This window comes from Egretta garzetta, unplaced genomic scaffold (assembly GCF_000687185.1).
Source record: "Egretta garzetta isolate BGI_Z169 unplaced genomic scaffold, ASM68718v1 scaffold108, whole genome shotgun sequence".
NCBI classification, from domain to species: domain Eukaryota; kingdom Metazoa; phylum Chordata; class Aves; order Pelecaniformes; family Ardeidae; genus Egretta; species Egretta garzetta.
In genome coordinates this window covers 5,996,285-6,005,201 of record NW_009260614.1, presented here as the reverse complement: position 1 = coordinate 6,005,201, position 8,917 = coordinate 5,996,285, and the positions used below count along the sequence as shown (strand labels likewise).

At 55.4% G+C, this 8,917-nt stretch overlaps 1 protein-coding gene across 1 annotated transcript in view; it reads right to left on the bottom strand.

Annotated features, from left to right (window-relative positions):
• SH2B2 (SH2B adaptor protein 2) overlaps nt 1-8,616 on the bottom strand; it is a 22,804-nt gene extending 14,188 nt beyond the window's left edge. The window contains exon 1 of the mRNA XM_035900532.1: nt 8,507-8,616. The gene's annotated coding sequence lies outside the window, so the exon portion shown is untranslated. The remainder of the gene's footprint in view (nt 1-8,506) is intronic.
• Between the last annotated feature and the right edge of the window lie 301 nt (nt 8,617-8,917).

The following is an 8,917-nucleotide window of genomic DNA, read 5'->3' as shown; positions in this document are numbered from 1 at the left end:
AGCCCAGGGGTGCTGGGGGCTGCCGTGCTCCAGATGGGGATCATGCCTGGGGACAGCCAGGGACCATGCCTGGGGAGCCAGACTTCTGGAAGGATGGGACATTTCCCCCAGATTTTGCTTTCTCCATTCACAGAGCTCTCTTTCTCCATTCTCAGCTCTCTTGCTGGCAAGGGATTACTCCTGCTAATAAATCACGCCCAGTAACCTGCCAGCAGCTTACACGGCCAATAATTAATTACCACTCGGATGAAGTGCACAAGCCATGGGATTGGGATGGGCACCAGGGACTGCTCCTTGGCCTCCTCACCAGACCCCAGGCAGGACCAAGCCCCAAAGGCTGTGATCTGGAGCAGAAGCAGCGACCAGGAGCCGGTTGCCGTTTCCACAACGCATCCCTATGGAGACGAGACGCTGCCTGACCTGCCAGCATGAAACATCAGAGCTCTCCAGGTGGCACCTCTGTCCCTGGAAGCAGCTCTCAGACTCCCCTCAAACAAGGAGGAACTGACACAGGCAACAAAAGTGCTTGATGGAAAGAGAAACCCCGAGATACTTGAGAGCCAGGACTGGGGGAGCTTGGCTTCTCTTCTGTCTTGTAAGGACCAGGCAGCTTTCCGCTCAGCAGCATCTCTGCCCCACACATGTGGCATCTTCCCAGTTTTGAGACTGGGATGCTGCTCGGCATCCCGGCTGTGCCAGGGAGGCAGTGAGGACAGTGCATGCGTGTGGCCATCAGGGACCTGCGCTGGCCCCTCACATCCTGCAGCGCCATCACCGGTCCCGGGCAGAGCTCCAGCCCCTGCAGAAATCCCCGGCAAGGTTCTCCCCGGCATCACAGGGCTTTCCCTGAGAGCTGAGCAGGTCCTGCTCGCAGGGATCCATGCCAGCTGGGAAAAAAAGCCAGCCCTGCAGTTTAGGAACGGTATCTGAATTTCCCCAAGAGACAGTGGGAAAGCCGCAGAAAATGCAAAGCTGTTTGTTACCCGCCCAGCAAACGCAATTCCTACTTATCCACCCATGGCTGAGCAGAGAATTTAAAGGCTGAGCTCATGGCAGCTCATAGAGGGGGAGAGAAACAACAGGGAGAGAAACAATGGGGAGAAAACAAACAAACAAAAAACACCCCAAAAAAAGGCACTTCAGAAAAGATAAAGCCCCAAACAAACAGCCTCGCCACCCAGGCACCACAGCCAGGTTCAGGCTTGGAGTCGTGCACACAGAGGCATCACAGCAGCTTCCTTTCATCTGCACGGGGATGACAGAATTTAAAAGGCCAATTTATAGAAATGAAGCCTAGAGGAGAGACATCTGGCAGGCCTGAGGAGGCGGCGGGGGGGGATTACTAACCCTGCGCTGTGTCTCCAGCCCCCCCTGCCCAGAACAGGTCTGTGAGCCCCCGGCCAGGAAACCCACAGCAGAGGCTGGGAGCAGGCAGGGGGGCTGGGGGGACCCCCCAGGACCGCAGCCCCATCACCGCCCCAGCACCCACTCCAGCACGTACGTATTCACCTGATTTCAGTGGGAAGCAGGCTCCCAATTGTCTGTGAAGATTTACCTTTAATCTCCGTGCCTCTGCTCCCCTCCATACCAACAGCATTGCCCCACTTCTCAAAATAACTTATCATGCCACAGACAGCATCCCCGGGCAGAGCGGTGGAAGAGAAGACAAAAATAAGCTCAAGATGAAAATAAGCAGCAAATCTGCAATTGCTTTTTTGGAAAGCAAGGGCCATCCGCTTCCAGGCCAGCTTACCGAGGGTTGCAGCATGCTCCCAGGCACCTTTTGAAGGAGCCAGATCCCTTCAGGGGTGCTACCAGACAACTCCAGAACTGGCTCAGGGGCCACAGCCTTGAGTCCCTGGCCTGGGTTACAGGAGAAGACAGACATATGGACATATAAAATGAGGAGGTCTGTTGTCAAAGGGAAGCCCCAGAGTGGCAACCAAGCCATCAGGCTGGTGATGGCCCTAACCCACCTGCAGGAATCCCCAGACACCTCCCAGGGCAGAGCTGTGCCCTGCTGCTGCTGTCACTTGGGAGCTCAAGTCAAGGCTTAAGAAGGAAGAAAAAAAAGCCCCAGGATTTCTGGGGATCAGCCAAGTGGAAACCCAGGTTGCAATCGCAGGCGAGAGCCAGCCGCTGGCAGCGACGTTATGACAGCCTCTCCCAGTAAGCTGTGCTGATGCATCCCCTGCACCGGGGACGCGTGGCAGCGCACGCGAGTAGAAAGATCTGAAAGTCCAAGTAAGCTACTGACCTCAAGAAGAAATGAAATTTAAACTGTCAGCAGAAGTGCAAGAGACCATGAAGAAAAAAAAAAAAAAAAAAAAAGAGAAAAGTCTCTGGTGAAGCAGGAGTCGGGGAGCAATGACAAAGCCGCTGGGATTTGCTGAACCAGGGACATGGGGAGGAACCAACATCTAATGAGGTGTTAATAACCCAAACACGCAACACCGGTCATGGGATAGCCAGAACAGCCAGCCCAGCACTTGCTCCCAGGGCTTTATTTAAGGAAACAACCCTAATAAAGAGATGTTTCCCTTCTGCCCAGCGCAGCACAGCCAGGCTGGGCCAAAGTGGGATGAAATTCAACAGGGAAAAAATACTGCCCAATGGAGGTTGTGAGAGGCAAGGCTGCACCCCTCCACCTCTGCCTGCACGGGATTGCTCCTGGGGTTGACTGCGTGCCTGGCTGGGAGCAGGGAAGGGCAGGAGAGGGACAGCCCGCACGGAGAGGTGGGCAGCAAAGCCTGGCTCACAGGGAAGGAGCTCTCCCCAGCTCGGTGCCGGCTGCCCCGGTCCAGCAAGCTGCTCGGTTTCCAGCAAGATCGATGCCACTCAAAGCCCTGGCTGGCGATCCCACAGGAATGACGTGAGGAAACCCAGGCACCTGCTCCCCTAGAAAAGCGCCTGACCTCAGCGGGTTGGGCCAGGGGAGATCCCCGAGTCATGAGCGAGTCCAAGAGCAAGGCAACACCTCCCTGGCCCCCCGGCAGCCCGCTGCGTGGTGACGCTCCTGGCAGGCAGCCCCCCTGGCAGCTCCCAGGGGAGCCTGGCGCCTGCCTGCACGGCCCCAAGGCCACTGCCTGCCCCAGGCAGACAGGGAAAACAGCTAAAACTGGGATGGGGATGGTGGGGCAGAGCACACAGGGCTCAGAGCTGATGGCAGAAGGGAAGCAAGCCCATCATCTTTGCTCTTGTTGTGCAAGCCCAAAGGGATGGGGGACACATCAGCCCTGGAGCTGACATCCCTCCTTCCACAGCAGACACCTGAAGCATGCAAAGACCAAGCGACCTCCTCACGGGGGCTTCCTTTGCCACCTCGAGGAGGTGGGAAGGGTCCCAGCCCTCACGACCCATCAGAGCTTTAACCAGACACAGAGGCTGAGCTTCGGAAGAGAAAGCCATAGGGCACAAAAGCAAAAGTTATCTGCCCATGCACATTACACATCCCTCCAGACCCACTCACCATCCCCAACACAGGTGGGAGTCTATTTATATTTGTACCCTATAGATCTTAAATCAGACCGGCTTGTCCATCAGACCCAGACAAGCTCGAGAAATGGGCCCATGTGCACCTCATGAAATTCAACAAGGCCAAGTGCAAGGTCCCACACCTGGGTCAGGGCAGCCCCAGTATCCATACATGCTAGGGGATGAAGGGATGGAGAGCAACCCTGCGGAAAATGACTTGGTACTGGAGGATGGAAAGCTGGACATGAGCCAGCAATGTGTGCTTGCAGCCCAGAAAGCCAACCGTGTCCTGGGCTGCATCCCCAGCAGCATGGCCAGGTCGAGGGAGGGGATTCTGCCCCTCTGCTCCACTCTGGTGAGACCCCACCTGCAGCCCTGCGTCCAGCTCTGGGGCCCTCAACACAGGACAGCAGGGATCTGTTGGAGCGAGTCCAGAAGAAGCCACAAAAATGATCCAAGGGATGGAACAGCTCTGCCATGAGAAAAAGGGTGAGGGCATTGGGGTTGTTCAGCCTGGAGAAGAGAAGGCTCCACAGAGACCTTGTTGTGGCCTTTCAGTACTCAAAGGGGCTTATAAGAAAGATGGGGACAAACTTTTTAGCAGGGCCTGTTGTAATAGGACAAGGAGTAATGGTTTGAAACTAGAAAAGGGTAGATTTCAACTAGATACAAAGAAGAAATTTTTTTTACAATTAGGGTGGTTGAAATGCTGGCACGGGTTGCCCAGCGAGGTGGTGGAGGCCCCATCCCTGTGAACATTCAAGGCCAGGTTGGACAGGGCTGTGAGCAACCTGATCTTGTTAAAGGTGTCCCTGCTCATTGCTGGGGGGTCGGACTGGATGGCCTCTAAAGGTCCCTTCCAATCGAAACTGTTCTACTATTCTATGATTCTATGAATCAGATAGAAACGGAAACAGTTTTTGTCCCTCTCATTTACTGTTCATCCCACCAAAATATTAATTGAACAGCATTTTGGCCTCAAATGTAATGGTCAAACCACCTTCCTTAAACCAATCCCCCATTAAATGCATGCTTTGACTCCCTGCCCAGATGCACTACAGGGTCCGCCTATCATCCGGAGCCTAGCAAACATTTGTCTGGAATGAAAAGGCTTCTCGAGTCTTTTTCCATTGCCTGATGAGGGATCCCTCCAGTTCAGGGTTAACTGGAACACCTCTCAAAACAGATGCCCCCAAAGCACCCAGCAGCACTGGATGCCCACCTTCCAGGGCAGGGCTGCGGAGCACAGACGCCAAAGGGAGATGTCTTCAAAAGAGAAAATGGGCAAGAAATGACCCTTTTTCCTCCCTCTTGCACACATGACAGTCTCTTCACAGCTCTGCATGCAATCCCCCCATTCTGCACCCCAATGCCAACCCCGCAGGAGCCGATGCACCCACAAATATACCTGGCTTTGGGGGCCACATCCCACCCACAGCAGTGCAGCCTGAACCCAGCTCCAGCCCTGCCGCTGACCTACTGAGCGGGTCCCCAGCCCATGGCACCGCTCATCCCACACCAGGGAACCCGCGCCCGGCTAGGACCCTGCTCCCCGGCCAGCCCGGGGGGGGGGGGGCACACAGACCCTCTTCTCGCCCATGTGCATCCAGTCTGCCGAGACCAGCCAGGCAGAGCTCAAGCCCAGGACAGCCCCCCAGCAAAACCTGAGATTTTCTCCATTTCCCACTATTCTGCCCAACTTCCTATCACAGGGTTGGTTTTCCCCCCTCCCCTCCAAAATCCCCCCCAGTGTAAATTTTACCTCCTGTGCTGACAGCTGCAGGAAAGTAAAAAACAAGTTAATGGACAAGATCCACTGGATCTTAGATAATCTCTTCCCTGAGTAATTCCATCCAGTTTGCGGGGAGCCACGCTGCCGGCTGGAGCATCCCCCAAACCACTTAGCACGCCGCTGATCTGGGTACACCGGCGTGGGACCCGAGGTGTACCAGCCTCACCCGTGGGGAGGGGGGCCGCAGGGTGCAGTGACGTGCAAAGCATCGCTACAGCCGGGCATCCTGAATGCAGCCTGGAGGCTTGGAAGCAATGCACTGTGTCTGGAAAAAAAGCAAAGACACCCCCCTCAATGCCCCAAAGAAAAGCTGGCTGTTTCTTGAAAAAATAAAAATAATATAAAAATTAAAAAAAAAAAAATAGACCTTTTGGTAAAGGAGGCAGGGGCTGTTTGTTGTCCTTTCCTTCTCACTCGCGTGCCACCTCACCTGCCTGTCTCTGGCCGGGGAGCTTCCCGCAGAAGGGTAACCAGTCCAAAGTCTATTTTTAACCACCACAATAGCAGAGCCTCCCAAGAGGAGCGGCCGAAGCCCTGTCCCCAACCAAGCAATCTCACATTTCCCTCGCTAAGCCTAGATTTCCTTCCGCCCCTCAGCCCACAACAAAACCCTCCTCCTCCTCTCAGCTTCCCATCCTTGTAAAACTATTTGCACGTCCACCTCCGGGCTGGACTGGGGCTGGTGCCACGCGGCAGCAGGGTGCATGGTGTCATGCACACGCGTTATATATTAACAACTGACCTGGTACCTCGAGGCAGCCCCTTCCCGGGCTCCGACATGCCAAATAACAGGAGATTTAGCCACTCGCTCGCCACCCCTGGATGTACCTGAAACTCAGGGGGTTTAAAGAAAAAGCCCCACAACATAAAACTAATTGCAGTTTCCCAAACATTCACAAACTCCTTTAAAAGGGAGACTTTTGCCCTGCAGATTCCTATTGCATTAAGGGGCTCCTCGGGTGTTTTTGGGGCATGAGCTGCACGGCTTAGTGGTACGGGATGCCCAGCAAAACACATCCCGATGCGGTACGGCACAGCCATCGCCGTGTGCCTCACCGCTAGGGATGCCCCGCTTTGTTAGGGCAGAGAAGACCCCAAGACTGGTTTTCAGTTATGGCACATAATAAACATGGGATAAAATTACACAGATCTGTACAAAATTCTTTTTTTTTTTTTTGTGTTTTTTTACTTTGCAGATCCAATTCCCCACACACATCACTGTCTCATACCTGCCTGCAAACAGCATTAAACTGCTGCCTAATGGTATCTGAGCTTGGGAAACTCAATTCTACCCAGTGCCTTACGCAGGACTGCCACAATCGCTGCTAATTGCTTAAGTGGTGTATTAAGCAAAACACCTCATAAAAATTCCAGTGGGCTTTGAAACCCCGCCTCAACCAGATGATGCCAAAACATCCTGTTATGGCTGCCATCCCTGGCTGGAGATTCAACCTCAAATACCCCTTTTCCTTCGCTGCGTAGGGGAGTTCCCATGCAAGACAGCGCTTTCTCCCCACCATGGTGGCCACGACCATGCAGGAGGGAGTTACAGGCCGTGCCTGACTTCTCCACCAGCCCTCCTTCCCGGGGCTCCTGGCCAGGGCACTGCCCCGCTGCAGTGCCACTGCAGTCCCTTCCCCAGCCCCAGGGTCTTGCGTGCCAAATGCTGCCAGGACCTGGTATAGCAGGGCACAAAAAACCTGCTCCCATCTTCCCAATGGGACCCTGGAATGGACACACACCGGGTCCCTCTGCTGGTCCCCCATCCTTCCCCCAAAGCATGGCAAGCATCGGCGGGCTATGATGGATGCAGGGCTCCAGTCGAGTCTTGCCCCAAGGCCGGACTCTGCACCCAGCAGCGCGGGTGCTCCCGCAGTGAGCAGAGTTTCCAAATCCTTCTGGCTTTTCCTTTAACAAAAGTCAGGCCTGGGATGCAGTTTTCCTTTTAGGGATAACCTCTCCTCCTCTCTGCTGCGGCGGAGCCAGCTGGGATTCAAACCTCTAATTCCTGGGAGTCAGGGAGCACACCAGGCGGTCCCCACCAGTGACGGGGTCCCCAATTTCCCTCTGCCAGCCTCTGCTCACATGAGAAAGCAGAGCACTGAGCCAGGCACAAGTCTCCAACCCTTACCCCACCACCTCCCCGGCATCCACAGGCAGGGAAACCAGCCAAGGGCAAGCGAGGGCACCAACACGTGGGTGTGCCAGGAGGGGGGGGTCTGTCAGGAATGGCTCTGCTGGCCTTTGGACTGAGGAAGAGCAGGGGAGGTAGTGCTGCCTCAGGGCATCCCAGGCAGCCTGATTCAGCAAGAGCAGCAGATGTGCAACCATCATCAGGTTTCTCTGCCTGCCCTGGGGAAGAGGAAGAGGAGGAGGAAGGACATTAGCCAGCAACATCCTCATCTTGAAGAGACGGGTGATCTACCTTGAAGGAGGAAGGACAAGAGGCGGTTGGACAGGACCACCCTGCCATGAGCATGCACAAGATGTCCTCCCACCAGCCCAGGAGAAGAGGGGACAGACCTGATGGTCAAGAGGAACAGCCAGAAGAGGTAACCCTGCAGCCAAGCAACCACAGCACCCCGAGCCAACTGAGGGGCTCGCGCTCAAGGCAGGCAGCAATTTTAACCCCAAAGCCTTGCCCAGAGCAGGACAGGGGAGGCTCCATCCTGCAGCCCGCAAGACTGACTTGTCCCACTTGATGGCACAGGGATAATGGCTGCCTTGCGTTGGGTGAGACACCAGCAGGCAAACCCCCACCCTTCTCGAACGCACACCAACAGGCTGGAGTATCTCTGCAAGAATTATGCAACTTTTTTAGAAATAAGTTATTCAACGGCCACCCTGGGATGTGCTGCAGTGTTACAGCAGCAGAGAGACGCTATGAAGCAACACTGAGGAATGCAAGAGGGGAGGTCCGAGAGCGCTCACGAGCCCACCTAAGCACATCTCCTGGCAGCGCACAACCACCTCTCTGTGCAATCACAACAGCCGAGGGCCCTGGGGTAGCAGGGCTGAGTGTTTCAGGGGAGCCTGGGTGGTTTAGGAGCATGATCTTTATTTAGAAGCACAGCCCCAGATGCTGGGCATTGCCACCACGGTTCTTCTCCATTCCTCTCCCAACAAAACAACCCAAAAATCCCCAGGGGAGGGCAGGTTTGAGTAATCTACTCAAAGAAACAGTGGCAGGGCCTCCCAGGGATTTTGGGCAAGGTGCTGGGTGGACAAGAACGGTTTTACCTCCACTCCCGTTCCAGTTCACAGGGTCCCCAAGGTGCCAGCAGCGTGGTTCTTCCAGGACAAGTGCATAACTTCAGCTGATGAATTTCTGCACTGGAACGAGGGACCAGGCTGACTCAGGGGGTCCTGGAAGGCAAAGTTTTACGCGATCAAGCCCAGTTCTGTGGTCTGACCAGCCACATTCTAGCAGAAACTAGAATTAAGCAGAAGGGCCACAGAGAAAGTCCCTCTGCTTTCCCAAGGCCTTCCCATGACGCAACCCAGCCTCGCTAGAGCCGGGGCTGGAGGAAGGTCGGGAGCTGCGCTTGCCCCACGGGTGTCCCCGGAGCCCCGCAGGGATCGCAGGCACCGACTGCCCGGGCAGGACCCAGCTGGCAGGCAGCGGGGGGGGGAACGGCAGAGCACCCAAAG